The 19417-nt window shown below is 39.2% G+C and overlaps 1 protein-coding gene across 8 annotated transcripts in view; it reads right to left on the bottom strand.

The window, feature by feature from the left end:
• peak1 (pseudopodium-enriched atypical kinase 1) overlaps positions 1-19417 on the bottom strand; it is a 176344-nt gene that overhangs the window by 117462 nt on the left and 39465 nt on the right. For 6 of the 8 annotated variants that reach the window (XM_020056822.2, XM_020056821.2, XM_010903074.3 and 3 more), the window contains one exon: positions 11480-11603. The gene's annotated coding sequence lies outside the window, so the exon portion shown is untranslated. The remainder of the gene's footprint in view (positions 1-11479; positions 11604-19417) is intronic. The other 2 variants (XM_010903075.3, XM_010903076.3) reach the window with 1 other exon arrangement.

Raw genomic sequence — 19417 nt, 5'->3', positions numbered from 1 at the left:
TTGGAGATTTGCAATAGCTTTTGTTTGGAAAGCTGAACAATGTATAAGGCTTGCACAACAGCTTTTAAAGGAAACACAATATCCATTTTTACATGAGGTTCTTTCTAAGTGAACTGGTTGTTCTCTCTTAGAAAGTTCAGAACTACACAACACCAAAATCTAGGTGAATAATGAATGCGTGCTATAACAATGTCACCACAATGACAGGAACACAATAATGTTTGTGTGTTCTGCCAAAGCAGATACGAAAACATTGGTCAAGACAGACACATTTAATGGTTATATGTTAACTCTGTGATCATTTAAGTCTTGACGAGATGAGTATTCAGCAGTGGAAGTCCTTTATGTCAGGTGTGAGACATCTCTCTCTTCCTCTCTCTCAGCTGTAAGTGTTGAGATGTTTATTTGATCGAAAGGCTCCCTAGCGTGAATTCTCTGAGGAGTAGTGTCACCATTCTTACTGCTCAGAAGGAAGTGTCAGACGCAACAGACTCTTCAGTGAAGGATTTCTGCACGTGGGGCGGCGGAGGTGGTGTTGACACGTGAGGTTTCCACCGTTACGTAACAGACCCCCCCCCCCCCCCCCCCCCCAAGCATTGTGCTCATACCCTGCATTTGGCATGGTCTCTCTACATTGATATAATTTCCCAACCGTTTCAACTTTTTAAGCTCTCGCACTGTTCTCACTGTCCCCATCATTTCCCCTCCATTTCTAGTCTTCCACACTCTCCCACAAACATATTCTTCCCCTCGCTCATTCACTCTTTTTAATCTCTCTGTAACCACACACACACACACTCACAGTCTCTAAAAGTAAGCACTGCAGTGACAACTCTAATACAGATTTATTAGCAACAAGCCTAGGGGGTGGAAAAACACTCATGTGCCAAGAAGGGGCATTCTGAGCCGGTGCTGTAACGCTAAAAGAAACATCAGTTTACTCATTTACTCCCAACTGGTGAATAAGCTACGCCTGTTTGTTGCAGTCCTCCAACATCCACTTCCCCTCAGATTCCATTCAATTATAGTTATGCACCGGAATAAGACAAAGAAAATACATTCTTAATGAAACCTCTGGTTAAATAAAGGATAAATAAAATAAGGTGCATTCAAAATGCAAGAAGCTAGTTGAATGTTTGGCTCCATGCCACATTTTCTGTTAGAGAACAAAAGCTTAATGCTCTGGCTGAATATTCTCTGCTTTAAAAAGGTAGACATATTGGTGGTTTTGCTCACAGCAGCTTCAATTCGCTGAGCCTATATTAAAAAGCAACATAACTCTGCAGACTTGGTAAAAATATGAAATTGTCTACTAAGGAAAAAAATGCATTAGCTTTCTGCAGTAACTGTTCATCCATCAACCGATTCATTGGAACAAAAGATGTCAAACGAGAAGAAGCCATCATGCTGACAAGGATCCCGTAGCAATGGAAGGAATAAGCCATATCATGCTGAACAACAAGTAACAACTGCTATGAGCACAGCTTGGTAACCACAGAGCTGCCATTAATAAAAATAATGGATATGGCATATCAGTCTATTTTAGCAGTGTAATCATGCAACTGACAGAGAAAAGAAATCACATACACAATGTAGCCACCCCTCAAAACAGCTCCTCACTGATAATTTCATGGTATTAATAGCGGGATATTGTTGGGGGTTAAGACTGTAAAGTAACAAAGACATCTTTATAATATGTAATGTCATGAACAATGAAAAGAGATATGGAGGGTAATATCTTACAATGATGTGAGGTTTCGGGAAAACTGATCAAATCTGCCCTTGAAGAGGCACTGCCAATTTCATTTTCCAAAAGGATAGTTTGCCACAGCTGTTGCTAAGAAACCTACTAACAGAAAATAGACTGTGTTAAAGGCCAGTCAGTGAGTTGGTATTGTAATCTGGGATTCCATTTTAAAGAAAGGCTTTACATACCTGCATGTTTTCCAGGTAAATGATCCGGGGATACATAAACAGTTGTAAATATATGTTATTCAGGGGCCCCTTTATTGACTGTAAAGGGACCCTGATATGGTTTGTGGAGGAGTCCTGGTAAGAGGTGGACCCAGGGGGCCCTGGTATGGTGGAGTTGAGGGGTCATGGTATGGGTTATGGAAGGGCCCTGGTATGGGGCACATGATGGGCTGAAGGGTCCACATAATCCAGCCCTGATGGTAGAGTATGTCACCAAAGTAAGTTTAAGAATGCAACTCTTGCATATGGCAATGTGGTCAACAGTTGGGTTAATAGTATTGTACATCTGTTAAACAATCACAAATTTTAAAATGAAAAAAATTATATATGTCATAAAAAGTACAGGTCCCAGTATGAACCCCTGTGGTACCCAATTTTACAATGATTTTCTACTGCACTGCCAGTACATTCTGTCATTTAGAGATTCTTTAGCTGTTACAGTCAAAAGTATCAAGCAAATGTAAAAACAGATTCCCTTTATTTGAGGTGGGGCTCATTGTGCATGGGTGTCTTTCAACAAGAAAAATTTGTTTGTGTAGAATGTCCATAAAATTCTCAACAACATAAAAATAATCTCTGAGCTGGCTGACCTACATTAACATTTTAGTCATTTATACACACATATCCAGACTGACTGATGATTGACATTGATGATAAACATTTTAGGATTTATTTTCTGCATCCTTGTAGAGTTGTATCATCATGCTAATAACATGAGCTTTATTGGATTTTATGATTGGGGAACAGATGACAAGCAAGGCTTTGGCCGCAGTAACAGGCACCTGACGGACGATTTTTACAGGCTCATTGGACGATTTTACATGCAAGACAGTCCATTGTGGATGGACTCACCAAAAAATTAAAATAATGTAAAATGATCGCACATCAAACACAACAGTCATCTATGTTGGCTATACCCACATATCAAAATTCAACAGTTATTCACAGATTAAGACTAGTCCTGGGCTAAAAATGTAACTTAAAAAATACCTATGGTAACATTTTTGTTCTGTACTATAATCTGTTTAAGGGAAACCACCCTTTAGAGTTATATATATTTGAACATTTTGGAGGAAATTGCGAAGCGTTTCATTTTGGCGAATCCATCCACTACCACCAGTAAGGCAAATATAAGCAACTAAGCAAGGCAAGGAAACTTAAGGAACTTTGACCAAAGAAAACTAAGATGCTCTAACAAAATAATTCTGATAAATTCAGATTTTTTATTTAGGAATTCTACTGTTATTCACTCTGGATAAAAGTGTCGGCAAAATAACTGATGGAATATCCCTTTAAGCATGGGGAGGATTTTACCTACATATCGGCACTGTAATTACTTTTCCTTCAACTTCATTTTCACACAGTCTGTCGTGTCCTTTAAAGTCAAAATTTGACCCAAATGTCCATAGCAATATGAGCGATCTGTCAGTCTTGACAGATGTCACATCTCTTCAATAAAGTAAGGTATTAAAGCCACCTTTCAGCCCAGGAGAGACGGGCAATAGAAGGCCCCAAAAGCAGCTGAAAAAACAGGGAAGGGTAAAGGACAAGGCTCTGGCGGGGTGATAAAGGATCCAGACTGAGCAGCGTCAAGGGGGACGAGCAGACGGGCATACAACAAAGAAGGAGAAGCTGAAGGGATTACACATGGGGTAAAGGAACTCTGGCTTCTTGCTGCACTGTGATCTCCGGGCCCCTAGACACAGTTGTAGTTTAGCTGGAATGAAGCAAATATTTTTACAGTTTAAAGGCTCAATAAGATTGTGACTGTGGGATTAGAACTGTGTAGTCTGTGGCAGACCAGGGCGGTTGACATTTTAAAACTCATTGTCCAGGAAATGGGACTGTTCTGTTCTGGGAAAGTTCTGTTTCAGGAAAGATCCTGTTGGAAACCCGACACCCTTCTTCCTCAGTTGTTGACTCATTGTAAGTGTCAACAGTTTCCACATCCGTCCTGACTGGAGTGCTTGGAATTATCAATACATGCAATGTGTAAATATGGTCCTGTTGGTAGTTAAAAAAGCATTTTAAATTGACAGGATGATAAACAGCTGCACAGAAGAACATGTGCTGGCCTTGGGTATCATATGCAATTTTGGTATACACCACTCATTATTGCCTGCATGGGTGCACCAGGAATCAAACACAGGTAAAGAGGAGCAGCAACAACCTTTCCACCAGTCCACCAGGTTCTATTTCAACATTAGCCACCTCTAGATAGTGGGGATCCCGCCTATCGTACCTGAAAGATCATTCTGAAAACAAACTTTGATTGATGGGAGCTGTAACAGATTAGACTCCTATGGGTTTGGCATCCTTCCACTTTCAACTCAGCTGGAGGAAGGTGCATAGGTGTAACTTCAGGTGATGGAGCAACTAGCGGTAAACCCCTGAGTTCACATACACTGCTGCAGTATGGGTTTGAATTAGACCCACAGGTCTTCCAGCACAAACATTTCTTCTATTTCAACTTGTCCCCACTGCTTCTATCCAAATACACAGTGAGAACGCTCCCACCCCCCAAAAAATTATAAAAAAGTAATATACATTTCCAGTTAACAATGACAACTTTAATTACCAATTCCCCTAAATACATGTGCAAATGCTGGAGTAACGTATTAGCATGAAAGAGCAACCCTTCAATACAGGCAAGTCAGTGAACTGTGCTCCTGTATGTAGGCCAGGTAACTGAGCAGTATCACAGACAATTTGAGAGCTCAAAAGCTCAGTGCCATACAATATGACAGCCAGAGGGTTCACTCAGTGCTGTGTCTCCCATTCCAGTTCCAATATCAATTTAAAAGCATGAAATCTCATTTCTCATACCCATTTCAAAGCACAGGCTACACACAAGCGGGGCAACAGCTGAAGCAGCTGAAACTGTAGGTCCTTTTTAAACCATGCATGACAGGGTTGATTAAACAATGAAACTGCAGCTAAGCAAACAAAGTAAGGGAGATCAAGTTGAACGTCTGAGGCCAGACCACAGCTAGACGGTCTAATCAAAAACACAGATTACATGGCACTTTGTGAAGTAACAGAATTATATCTGAGATCCAAAAGACAAAAGCATAATTGCCTTAAAGTAGAAACTCATTAACCAACATCCCCGGAGGTTCACCGACCTGCATACATGAAAACAAAAGGAAAATGAAACCAAGACCGTAACATTCTTCAAACCCATAAGACTCCCAAGGATACAAACTGGACTTAATTCGACCAAGTTAGGAGTGGAGCATCTGCCTAGCCTTGGTTACTTGCTGTTACAATATTTAAGGAGGAAACACAATTAACACAAACACACTCTTCCACTGAAACAAGATACATAAATGACATTCTCCCCTATTCTTTCCAAATTTTGGTATTGCAAATGTGTTTACTTATTTGATGGCCAACTGACTGATTTACAAATATAATTTACACAGTATTAAATTTGAATAAAATAAATATGGAAGTGTTTATCAAATTACTACACATTTTACTTGTTACTGACCGTAGCAAATACAGTACACTGTAATAAACACCACATCATATTAAAATTAAACACTGACAGCTGTTCCAGATCCATTGGCAGAGCATTGTGGAGGGAAATCAAAAGCCTTAGTAAGCATACACAGAATACATTCTCCTTAGGCTGAAACAACAAAAGGAGTAGTCAAAATGGTTGACTGCCCAAAAAACTACAACAAAACTGGACCAGTCTAATTTTTTTATTTAATCTACAAAGGATTATTTTGTAGAAATAAAGTTAGATTTGACATAAGCAACTAAGCACAATCGAGCAATGCATAATTAATGTTAATAAGTGCCATTTGTGTCTTAATCCAGGCTTCGTTTAACCTTCCATAATGTTTAATCTGTATGAGCTACAAAGGCATTGGCATCATACAACATCAATAGGCCATAGCACACAATTTCCATCATGCACCTCACCAGCTTAAAACCATTTGCTTTAAGTGGTTCATTTCTGTTTATATTTTTCAATATACATACATTTAAAGTTTTTAATTGAAATCACTACTAATATTATAGAGCAAGGTTTAAAACTAAATGACTACATTGGTGATAAACTATTCTATTGACTATTCCGTCGTTGAAGGCTAAAACACTGCTTTTCAAAAGCATAATTTAGGCTGTAGTCTTAACAACTTAACTGCTGACATTCAGTTTTTAACAAATCTTAATTTTATGTCAATATAAACAAATACATTTTCAAATCACCTTGGAAATTGGGCACAGGTCTATAATGATCATGTTTATAATACTATCTGCAGATTCTGTGCTGGCTGAGGGAAAAATAGCCCAGCTCTTTGTATGAACTTGTCTATGACACTCTGTGATTTGCTAAAACAGTAAACAACATTATTATTAAGATCTAACTTTATTTACTATGCTGTGAAGAAAAGCCTGACTCACCATTGCTTGAATACACATTCAGATGAATACACACTTAGCTATCTTATGCAATACAACAATTTAATTTTTGCCAGACAAGCCAGCCAAAAAGAGTGAGTGAGTGAATGTCTGTCTGTCTGACTGACTACAACCAATAGGTCCCGCGTTCGAGTCCAAAAACATTCTGCATTAAGATTTGCACCAGATAGACGAAAACTTTGCTGCCTACAACCCTTCAGTAGCTATGTTATATAATTTAATTATGATCTTACTTTGAGTGACTTCACTAGATTTCTCAACCAAAATCACCCCCTTGGTCTGGAGCACTTCCATTGCGAGCAACTTGAAATGCAGCATTTCTGCAAATATTGTTGTGTATTGGGCTTATACTGTTGTCTTCTGGGCTGTTGTCACTTAATGTTGTGGCGTTGTGAGTAGTTGATTGTTTTGTGAAATGCAGCATTTTTATAAATGTTTTTCAACTTTTGTTCGCATGGCAAATGTTGTGTTGTGCACCTGTGGGCCACTGTACAGAATTCTTATCTATAGAAGATGCAGAAATTGTTTCCCAATAAATACACTGACAACAACGTTATTCACCAAATCTAATAAAAAAAATTAACATTATCTAGCAATTTAGCTAGTCAGCTAACCTTACATACCCAGCCCTTTCTGACAGGAGAATGCATTATCTGGTGTGCCCAACTCACATAGCTAGCATCAACAGAAACCTCACCCTGCTAGCTAGTCAGCTCTACTAGCTAACATTACATACATCACCGTTCTGACGGCAAGAGGCTGCCTGTCTAGCCATGCCCAAGTCTAATGCCTCCGTGATTGGATGGTTCTTCTTCAAATGTTTCGACATTGATGACGTGGTAGTGTAAAATAGTAGTTTCACAGCAACATTGCGCTTTAAGAGCAAAATGCTCCAATACTTTGGAAATGTTTAGCATTATTCTGAAGGACCACCAAGACTGTCCTTAACATTATCTGGCCTCACTGCCATGATGAATAGATACTACCTCTAAGCAGTTCATTCTAATTGAGGATTTTCTGATCAACTTTAAATCAACTTAGTACAGTTACACGTTAAATTATGACAGCCATACATATGAAAAAGCACATATAGAAAACATTATCAAGTCTTTAAAACATTAAACAAGGGCTAAAGAACGACAGACAATTAACAATTATTAAATAATATACACTTGAATACAACAGTTCTCAACTAGTTCTTTGGGAAACAAATTAGAAAATGATAATTCCGTCCCTGCCTAATAGTTTGATACTGTAATGCAATCCAGCCTAAGTAACTGGGAAAGACAGGCCATGGTCAATGAAGTGCCCAGAAACACAATGGCAACTGAGAGTGCTTAAGAGTATATCTACAGAGATGGGAGAACCTGTCATAAGGACAACCATCTCCACAGCACTCTATCAATCAGCCATTTATTACAGAGTGACTAGATGGAAGCCAATCATAAGTAAAAAGCATACGACATGCCGTCTGAAGGAATCTGGGAGCACAAGGAAAATATTTCTGATCTGATGAGTTTAAAATCTAACTATTAGGCCTTACTGCCAAGCGCTACATCTGGCAAACATATGGTAATACCATCCCTATGGTGAAGCATAAGGTTGGGAGCATCATGCTCTGGGGATGCTGAGTAAGTTAACATTAATAACAAACTTAACTAATAATGCTAGTTTTCATGACATTGTCCAAATACAGATCATTGGTGCACAGAACTGCTATATTACTAGTAAATTGTCACGATTAAGGCGTGCTTATTAAAGAACATGCCCGTAATCATGACTACAAACATTTTTATTTTCAGGAACAAGCTGGGTGATATGTTGATTAGCTTTTTTGCTCAGGGATAGAATGACATATTTTACACCTCTTCTGATTAGGTATTCAACCTAGCAACCTATCCTGCCCCCCAAACAGATATATAAAAAATTGAAGAATATAAGAAATTGAAGAATAACTTTCAATAACAATCTAATAAATTATTGCAGATTTGATTAAGTGCACTGAGATCTGCATCCGCAGCATGCTTTTTTAGCTGCTCAGAAAAGGACACATTATGAGAAGGCTAATGAGGCAATTCGTGTTCACAAGCAAATTAACCAAGTTGTTTTAATGAAACATTAAATTTTCTTTTTTTTTTGTGGCGGGGGGGGGGGGGGGTGATAGAATGAACAGTATTCTCTGTGACGATTGGTGTTTGTGTGTGGGAAAGCATGACTGTCTTTCCACGCCTTTGACCAAGGCTGGACTGATTGTGGTGGGTTATCAGCACTGATGACCTTTTCTCATGCTATTGTGCATTCCTCCCATTGCTCAGTATAAACAGGCCTGGGATAACTATAGCCACTAGCGCGATCACGGGGGTGGGGTGGGGGGGGCACATCTGTGGAATTCAATAGGGCTGCCACCCACTCCTCGCCTCATTTGCACAGCATAAATACACTGCGGCCAACTTGTGATCTTTGAATGTGAGAATGTGAAGTTATCATTTGATTGCTATTTTAGTGGTTACAAAAATTTCTCTGATTTGATTTTCCTATGCTATGATTTTCCAGAAAGAACAATCACAAAAATGGCTGTCAACTGGTTTGCAATTGAATCAATAGGGGTCAAGCTGAAAAGGACTATCCAAGAGAGACACTGTGTCAACAGTTAGTATTTTGAACCTTTTGAAGCAGGTGCTGAAGCTATCTGTCTGAGGCGCTCCCCAAGTAGGGTTTGTGGAAACGTGCTGAACAGACTACAGACCTCAATTTGATATTGATATCTCAGACAATTGTCAGTGCTTTGATGGGAAAAACAACAGCTGGGGATTTCCAGCAGCCTTGTTCTGAGGGCCCAGGGAGGAGATGGGTACAGGGAGGTGGGTAAAGCATGGGAGTTCCACCTCCTTTTGTTGATGTACCTTGACCTTGCGTCCATTGACTTTTGTGGTACCGAAAAGGATGGTGGCTAATCAAAGTCCCTTCTCTTAACCATTGGGGGGATTCTTTGTATAGTTTTATAGATTTTTGTGACTTTATCAATTGCGCCCCTCTCTCTCTTTTCATCATTTACTATAGAGGCTGGATAGAGAAGGCACTTTTTGAAGCGGAAATGAGGGGGGAAATTAAGCACAGCCACAGAAATATAGCACGATTGATCCGGAACTGATCCTTAGCCAAGAAAGCCAAGTGTAAACAACATTATTCTATGTTGTAAAACAAACATTAAATAAATTCAGCATTGGTCAGTTTTTCTACAGTCACGATTTCAACACAAATTGTCCTCAATGCCTAAATTCAATTCTGTCCAGAGGCTTTGCTAGGATTTCTCTAGGTACAAGCACATCCAGTTTTGTGAAAACATTTGCAGTGACCGTTCTTTACTGCAGGGGAACGGCATCCAGACAATACAATTAATGCAATTATGACGTTTGGGTCAAACAGAACAGAGGGTATATATGGTTGGTGAGATATATGGTTGAGATATATGGTTGAGATATATGGTTGGTGCTTGCCAGATCTGACAAGTCCAATTAAGTTTGAGTAGAGTCCGCCCCAAGACAAATACAGGATTTTGCTGTGCTCTAATGCAATCAAGCAAATGAATTGAGGAGGACAGGTGTGTTAACCCCATGAAACAGGGAGTTACTAGTACAGAGCAGACGGTTGTTGTTCACAGCTTCTCTCATATGCCATTTTATAATCTCACAGTTGCAAGTTCAGAAAAGAAGGGATTTGGCCCTGGGAAACAAAAGAAGCTCTGTTGGTGTTCCAAACATAACTGAACTGAACAAAAAACACTTTTTCACATGGAAAGAATAAAACCTAAAATAGGTGAAGTGGACAGAAGGATAAGGGATAGGGACAGGAGTGGTATATGAGATAATAACTATGATTTTTCAAACTTTGGATGACAGAGTTTGGTCAGGGAGTGACAGACAGCACAATGGGAGTGGTCATAACAGCAGCGATGTTAACAACATGTACTGAAACCACACAAGGACATAAATTACTCAAATCCTTTGTATCGCAAAGAGGTCTTTTAGGAGAGGCAAGAGTCCAAAGTCTGTAAATTGAAACTCTATGTAAACCACAAACGGGTGGTGGCATTAATACTGACTTGTATTTAATATTTAATATTTCTTGAGGATATTAGACCTTGAAAATTCAAGTATGATTGATAGAAATCAAACACATTGAGGCTCAAAATATTCCCATCCTAATTAGCAATTCAACTGCAGGCCTACATTGCATGTCCAGGCATGTTCTTGACTGGTTTCTTCTAACCATGGGAGACACTGGCTAAGCAGGGCTAAATTCCTCCACAGCCTGCAGACATTTGTTAGTACCTTTGGTTTGTTAGTCATGAAGCTTGTTTGCTTGTTTAACAGGAAAAGAGTAGGATTCCACATGTTGTTCTCAGCTGCTTCTTCAGTCTCCTTGTTTCTATTTGTGCTTCAGCTGAGACAGAGACCTCACATGAGAATAACCCTGGTCATTGACTTTCTGCAGGGGGTTACACACACCCACACACACAACATTGAACCAAAAGGTCACTGAATAACTCAATATGCCTATCCACCCTGTGCTGTGCAGGAAAGCGATTTTGGCCTTGAGGCAAATTTGAATCGGGCAGTTACTGAACAGTACTGTTGCAGTGCATCAGCTTAGGATATAGCCGAACTGCAAAAATGCATGAACTTGCTACTGTAAGTCACCCAGGGTATGAATGACCACTAAATAAAAAAGACAGAGGTCTCAGTATGATTCCACTGTATAAATAAATGTTAATAATAAAAATGACTTAAGTTAAAAAAATATATAAATGAACTATTGTGTAGATGTGATATTGACCACAGGATTTTGTCTCTAGTTAGCTGACACTGTGAAAGGTTTTACAGCATTATTTATGGCAAACCTTGTCTATTTGTCTGTAGTATAGCAGCCAAAAGATTATAAAAAGCTAAGACAATTGCACTGATGCAGCAATGCTATTCAGACTGGAATTGTTTTGGACGGATAGAAACCAAGCTTTAAGTCAAACAACCTTGCTCAATGAAGCTCTGTAGAAAGGTCCAATCAGACTCACCTGGTTAATATGCATGTAGGACGTCTGGTCTGTTATCCCAGTTATGCAACCAGATACAGATAATTCAGGAGGACATGTGAGTTGCTGGTGACTGAAGGGGTCATGAGCCAACTGTTTTAACCTGCTGGGAGAAAAGGAAGAGAGGGGAACAAGTGTGAGCAGCGTCCCCAGATGACGCCTGGCAGCGAAAAGAGATGGAAATCAGTATCAGTAAGTATGGGGGTGGGGGAGAGAAAGAGGCTCAAACACATTAACCAAATAAGAAAAAACATAGTGGCCAAAACATAGCACACCAGTGAAAAGTATTCAGGGCTTGGGCAAGCAGAAATAGATTCATTATTTTACTCACTCCCTAGTTTACAGGAGATTTCAAGGATCCATACCACTCAAACCAGACAGATAAGACACATTAGCCCATGGCACATGAAAGGGGCAAAAATACAAATAATAAGACAAAGCAATTTTGTCCTTTTACGATTCTCATTAGCCATGGACCCTGTGGGTATGACATTTGCCAGACTATCATTGACGGGTTACATGCTAATGTGTATGACAAGCACTGACACTGCCAAGGGGTGGCCACAGCCACCCTGATACAATCGCTGGCCCCCCTCATGAGTAGCAAAACTGCAGCCCTTGTGGGCTGTTCCCGGTCTGCAGTGGTCAGTACCTACCAAAAGTAGTCTAAGGAAAAGCAGTGAACCGGGAACAGGGTCATGGGCGGCCCAGGCTCACTGATGCACATGGGGAGCGAAGGCGGGCCCGTGTGGTTCGATCCAACAGACTAGCTACTGTAGCTCAAATTGCTGAAAATTTTAATGCTGGGACTGATTGAAAGGTGTCAGAAGACACATTGACCTCACATGAGAAGCCACAGACCAGTCAGGTTGCCCATGCTGACCCCTGTCCACTGCCGAAAGTGCCAACAATGGGCACGTGAGCATTAGAACTGGACCAATGGAACAAGATGGCCTGGTCTGATGAATCATGTTTTCTTTTACATCATGTGGATGGCCGGGTCCATGTGCGTTGCTTACCTGGAGAACACATGACAGAAGGATACACTATGGGAAGAAGGCAAGCCGGCAGAGGCAGTGTGATGCTTTGGGCAATGTTCTGCTGGGAAACCATAGGTCCTGCCATTCATGTGGATGTTACTATGATACGTACCAACTACTTGAGCATTGTTGCAGACCATGTGCACCCTTTCATGGTACCAGTATACCCTGATGGCATTGGCCTTTTTCAGCAGCTTTTGTCAATGAAACATGTGACTCGGGTAGCAACAATGCAGCCACTCCAGTTCCAGCCAATCACCTTTGACGAGGCAGGGCTTGGCTCCATTTGTGAACATGCATACAGCCAGGAGGAAGAACATTCCCACAATAAGGAGCTAAGAAAACAATGCAAAAAAAGAAGCAACAATGGCAGCTAGAGATGACAAAATATAAATTCCTCCATTGCCTACAACAGCGTACACATCGAAAACTGCCATGCAAAGCAAGATTTCGGAGTAGCACTATTTGCAAAAGAGCAGGATTAAGCAATGGTGAAAACACAAATAAACGTGGTTCAGTAGCATTTCCATGGTGAAAAAACTAATTACATTAAAAGGGATGGACTTCGACTCTGATCTAGCGCTTTTTCATTATTATATACAAATTGTTGAAATTCTTATTTGAATAGCTAACTATAGGTAGCTCCCAGTCCTGCTAAGCTAATGCTAGCTTGGCTAGTTACTCTGTGAAAAATTAGAAGTTGGACATTGAGTTAGTTCTTTCTTTCTGGACAAGCAAAATTATTTGTGCATTATTATGCAGGTTGTTTAGCTTGATATATTGTTACCCTAGTCAACTGTAGCACCCAGAACCACTGAGCTGACTTTGGTTAGACTACAATTATGTAACTGGCTAGTCTAACAACCCAATTTACATGAAATATATTTGTCTAAAGTAGGGGTTGACCGATTAATCCTTTGGCCGATTAATCGGCGCCAATAGGACGTTTACAAACTATTGCTATCGGCAGAACTTAGAACTTAGCTCCCATAGTTGCGAAGCCTCTACTGGTCACTTGCGACTTACATAACCTTGCGATGAGCCGGAGGTTCCATACATGAAGCCAAGGTAATGTCTCTGTGTACTGTACCTGAGATCATTTATGTTTAAATGAGTGTTAACTTTAAGACAGCATTATTCGTCTTTATGTGCATGATAACGTTATTAGCTATAGACTGACATTAGTAATGCATTAGACTTAAGATAACTGCTGCTCTGCCGTAAGCATGCGTTCTGTTTTGCTAGCAAGCATGGTTGTTAGAATTTGGCTAGCCGTAATTGCAAGCCTAGCACAACTATGGGCCAATGGCCATATCTGATCATTTGGGGGCCACTTCTGCTGAAAATGTGTGCCCTGACAGTAATCTAAACAACCGTTAAAGACCCCATAAAATTGCACTCTTCCTTGATTTTATGAGACACGAGCGCTGGGACTCAGTGCGCAGGAGAGGGGCTGCCATAAAAGTGCAACAGACTTTAAATTACGTTTAATCAATGTAAACTACATCAGAGAGATTTTCTTCAGAAAGCAATTCTCCACTCCATAAAAACCTTGAACGCATTATTCTGACGGTTAGAAAATGTGGGCTAAACCTTGCTGTCCCCGGGAAAAACGACGTTGGATCAGCTGTACAGCAAGGCTGACAAGTGGCATTCAAGTAGTATCGGTTTTCAGTTTATTTTTCTACACGTAAGTATCATACGCTTTAGGGTCCTCCTTACCCCTGGAACATGCACGAACATTAATGGATTGTGAAACTGGCACTATAAAGAAGTTATCATTCCTGTCCAGTGATAAATCACAGAACACCATCGCAGAACACAATTATTTCTAATCACACTTCTGTTACCAACGTATAGGCAACAAGAGGAGATGCCTTTCTGGAGAGAATGCAGTCATGCTGTTTCTTCCATTATAATATCTGGCTTCTCAACTGGAATAACTGACTTTATGGAGGGAAAATACACTCACCGAAAGGATTATTAGGAACACCATATGTGTTTGACCCCCTTTCGCCTTCAGAACTGCCTTATTTCTACGTAGCATTGATTCAACAAGGTGCTGAAAGCATTCTTTAGAAATGTTGGCCCATATTGATAGGATAGCATCTTGCAGTTGATGGAAATCTGTGGGATGCACATCCAGGGCACGAAGCTCCCGTTCCACCACATCTCAAAGATGCTCTATTGGGTTGAGATCTGGTGACTGTGGGGGCCATTTCAGTACAGTGAATTCATTGTCATGTTCAAGAAACCAATCTGAAATGATTTGAGCCTTGTGACATGGTGCATTATCCTGTAGCCATCAGAGGATGGGTACATGGTGGTCATAAAGGGATGGACATGGTCAGAAACAATGCTCAGGTAGGCCGTGGCATTTAAACGATGCCCAATTGGCACTAAGGGGCCTAAAGTGTGCCAAGAAAACATCCCCCACACCATTACACCACCACCACCAGCCTGCACAGTGGTAACAAGGCATGATGGATCTATGTTCTTATTCTGTTTACGCCAAATTCTGACTCTACCATCTGAATGTCTCAACAGAAACCGAGACTCATCAGACCAGGCAACATTCTTCCAGTCTTCAACTGCCCAATTTTGGTGAGCTCGTGCAAATTGTAGCCTCTTTTTCCTATTTGTAGTGGAAAAAGGCAGTTTTTAAACAGCTACAAAAATACAAAAACGGTGGTCATCCTTCATTGAACTAACAACCAGGCTTAATAGACAGTTGAGAAAGTATGAATTGTGAAAAGGAAATTATTGGAAAAATATTTCTACTAGTACATGTGTTAATAGTATTATTTGTGGTATGGTATATGCAGGACGCATGCATCCACAATGTCTAGAATGTGGTGCTTACCAGTATGATCTGTTCAAGCTACATATGGGTGTATTAGGGTACATTTCCACCAGGCCAACAAAAGAGCACTTATTTCAGCTTGCCTGCAATTTGTAAAGCTAAGTGCAGAAGAAGTTGAAACACTGGACATTTTAAAATGTGGATTTATCTGACTAATGATCTTCAAACTTTAACATAAGTGGCTCTGGATGACAGAGTCCGCTAAATGACTTAAATGCTCATTTATGTATACATGTTTGAAGTGCTGTATCTTTTGTGTTCTTTTGTTTCATTATATTATTAATGCATTCCATGAATATGTTTGTCCCCCCCCCAATACTTTCTTGCACTTACTACACAGCTTGCACAAATTGGAAGTAGGCTGGAATCAACAAACCTAGAGTACAGCGCTCCTCCACCTAACAACCACAAAGGAGTTTAGAGGTGACTTATCTGCTAATAGAGGGTAACGTGAATCAACATTATTAAAAACTCTTTCTCCAACCAGGAGAGAGCCCATCCAATCTGCACCACACTTTGCAGGACTCCCTGGTAAACTGTGACCTGGACATGAACTCAGGTTGCAATGATGCACCTGCATTTAGATGCAATACCTAAGAAAGCTGCACCACTTTCAAGCCTAAAATGTGGATTGTATTTTTGTATCTACTCCGGTTCACGAGGACCCCCAACAGCACACATTTTTGTTGTAGCCCTGGACAAGCACACCCAATTCAACTCAATGAGAGCCTGATAATTAGTTGACAAGTTGAATCAGCTGTGCTTGGCTGGGGCTACAATGAAAATGTGTACTGTTGGGGGTACTTAAGGACCGTAGTTGGGACCCACTGATCTAGACAATTCTAGAAAACAAAAATACATGTCTGCAGATTAAGACTTTTGTATGCCTCCATCTGCAGGTATGGCATCTGTATTTCAACATCTTTACAGACCATTCCTGCAAACACAATGCTATAAGGTTCTATATGCACTTTCTTGCATTATAAACAGGAGTTGGGAATAAAGTTGGACTAAGTGCTGCTGTTGTGTTTGGCTGGGGGATTCTATTTCTAGAGAGTAATGCTGGGTGTAGGGATGGGACGATAGACGATTTTACTACTAATCGCGATGGAAAATATTCATGATCATGGAGACATTTCATAATCAGTATACTCGTAAATGGGGATAATCCTCACGAGTGACTTGAAATAGTTCTGCCAATCGCTGAAGATTCCCTGACTGATTGTTTTATTTTACAAGTGGAGCGCAGATCTCATCTCATGTACTTCGCCACTAAACATCCTCTGCAATGTATGGTCAATGAAGCCAAATGGCTCTGCTAGCTTAAATAGAAGAATATTGTCAATTACAATAAAAATCTAAATTAAATTCTAAAATGTTGTTATTATTGGGATTGAATTGTAATGATATAAAGAATAAACTAGTTTTCCAATTCCTTTACAATAGTACTAGTCTAACAACTACACTTCACACTATATTAAAATACCTGTCCATTCCATGAAAAATAAGCAGTCGAAACAATGTTGAGCTCAAACAAACCAAAGATATCCTAGAAGACGTGCAGCTACAATGCATACAGAAAAAAAAAACGGCAAATTGTAGAAAATATGAATAGGATATACATTATACACATCTCTTTCAATTTTGTAATTATAATTTTGTTTATATTGTAGGCTAATTGTTAACGCTTTCCTACTGAAAGTAACAGGAGAAGGCAAATAGAATATAATTTGCGTGGGCCAAAATAACATTGACTATCTACATGATCTGCACAATACATGATGCACACAACGTAACCAGGAGCTGATAAGGCACATAAAATACACACTAATTGTATTAAATATAGATTTTCCCCAAAAAAATATCCAAACTCTCCATTGCAAGAATTGAATCTTAAATGTTGAAAATACCCTTTATTTCCATCAGCCTACAGTTGGGGTGCCGAAAAAATACAGTTAAAAAACAGATTTATGTTGTAAAACAACATAGCCTAAAATTTGATTATTAATCTGTAGAAATACGGAACAATTACTTTACTTAAAATAAAGTATATTGATGTAATTTCACAGCAAGAACCCATTTTCTCCCCCAAATTCTCCCATTTGTGGCTATCATCAATAGCTTTTAAAAATGTTGTTTTTCAAGTTTATTGCATTTATACATCAGGTATTTGTATTTTGATGACTCACGTCTTACCAACTTCTACCAGACACAATGTTGTCAGAAACATGCCAGAGTCAGAGCTCCCGAAGCAATTCTTATAAAGCAGCAAATCACACCAAATAAAATCATCTTCTTTTCTATGGTTGGCACAAAAACACGACCATAATCCCCAAAAAACATTCCAAAGGGAAACACTGTACATAAAGAACAAGATGGCACCTTCATATCAATTACATCAATTACAACAAACATAAACATTAACAAAATTAGCTGCCACAAGGCATGCATGGATATCAATAATAAAACAGAAAAACTTCAAATCAAAGTCTATGGAAAAACTGATAACAGACTTTTCCAGTTATTTTATAGAACACATGTTAAATGAAGATTTTAATGTGTAATTTAAAACCCCATTTTACTGACATTCTGAAATACAGAGAATTTACAAAGAAAATTACCATAAAATAAATGTTTTTACAGTGTACGAGAGATGCATGCAGAAATCTGTTAACAAACTGCAAATTGTAGAAAATATAAGAAGGATATACATTATTATACATAACTTTCTAATTCTAATTTTGTTTATATTGTATGCTAATTGTTAATGCTTTCCTACTGAAAAGGACAAAAGAAGTCAAATAGAATATAATTTTCACGGGCCAAAATAACATTGTCAATCTGCATGATCTGCACAATACATGATGTGCACAACATAACAGGGAGCTGTTATAATGAATTATTAATTTATTATAAAGAATCGACACATCAAATAGGCCTATCCTTAGCTAATAAGGCACAAAAAATGTGCACAGAAGTGCATGCATCCACAGGTCAGTACCGGTAAGAAATTAAATCTATTTTCAACCCTGATCTTCAGGTAAGTGACTTGAAAGATCTCTTGCCAGTCACCTAAGTGTTCCAGAATACTTGTTTTATTTATCTGGTGGAGCGCATCTCTCAATTTTCTTTTTAGATGAGATTCTACATTGTCATTGAACAACTACAAGTACAGTACAACAAAATGCAGTTAGCATTTAACAAGAAGTGCAAATAGAAGAGGGCAAAACATTTACTTGTAATAAGTATAATGTATGTTACAGATGTGCAATGTATAGATGTGCAATTAAGGCAAATGCAGTACAAATGGCAATTCTAAATATCTCTAAACATCCTCTGCAATGTATTGTCAATGAAGCTGGCAACCATATACATTTAGAGAGTTACATGTTATTAGTGTATTAGTTAATTATTAAAAACCTTCTTTGATATTTTACTGTAATGGCTTTTTAAATGCACAAGAACACTATTTATGTAATGGAAGAATATCTGATCAGCCGTTTTGAGCTAGAAACCAGAGGTGTTATTGGGATTGTTATTAATCGGGATATTGACTAAGATAATCATGGCATGAAATTCTCATATCGTCCCACTCCTAGCTGGGTGCGAAATGGACTACCATGAATTAGAGAGTGCCATGAATGACAGAGTGCCTTGCTATCTTACATGGTGCCCTTCTTATCTATTCTGGCTTTCCTTGTCAAAAACTGTTTTCCCTCCTTGTTTTCACAGCAACCACTGAAGCTTTAATTTAAAGTAACTGCCCAGGGCAACAGATCAAAATCCATGTAAGGCAACAGATCAAAATCCATAGGCAAAGGCGAAAGTACAAAAATCACATAGCAAGAGCAAAGTCGCAAATGTCCGAATTTATGCTCTAAACGGGATAATAAGTAGTGCGTTAAACAAAGGCTCAGTATGTTGGCAACAGACAAACAATACCTCAGAAACAAGTTACAAAACCGAACTGAACTATATTGGAACTAATAAGGAGCAGGTGAAAAGAAACACAGGTGA

This window comes from Esox lucius, chromosome 19, assembly GCF_011004845.1.
Source record: "Esox lucius isolate fEsoLuc1 chromosome 19, fEsoLuc1.pri, whole genome shotgun sequence".
NCBI lineage: Eukaryota > Metazoa > Chordata > Actinopteri > Esociformes > Esocidae > Esox > Esox lucius.
Note: the sequence above shows the minus strand (reverse complement) of the source record. Positions and strands in the feature narration are given on the sequence as shown.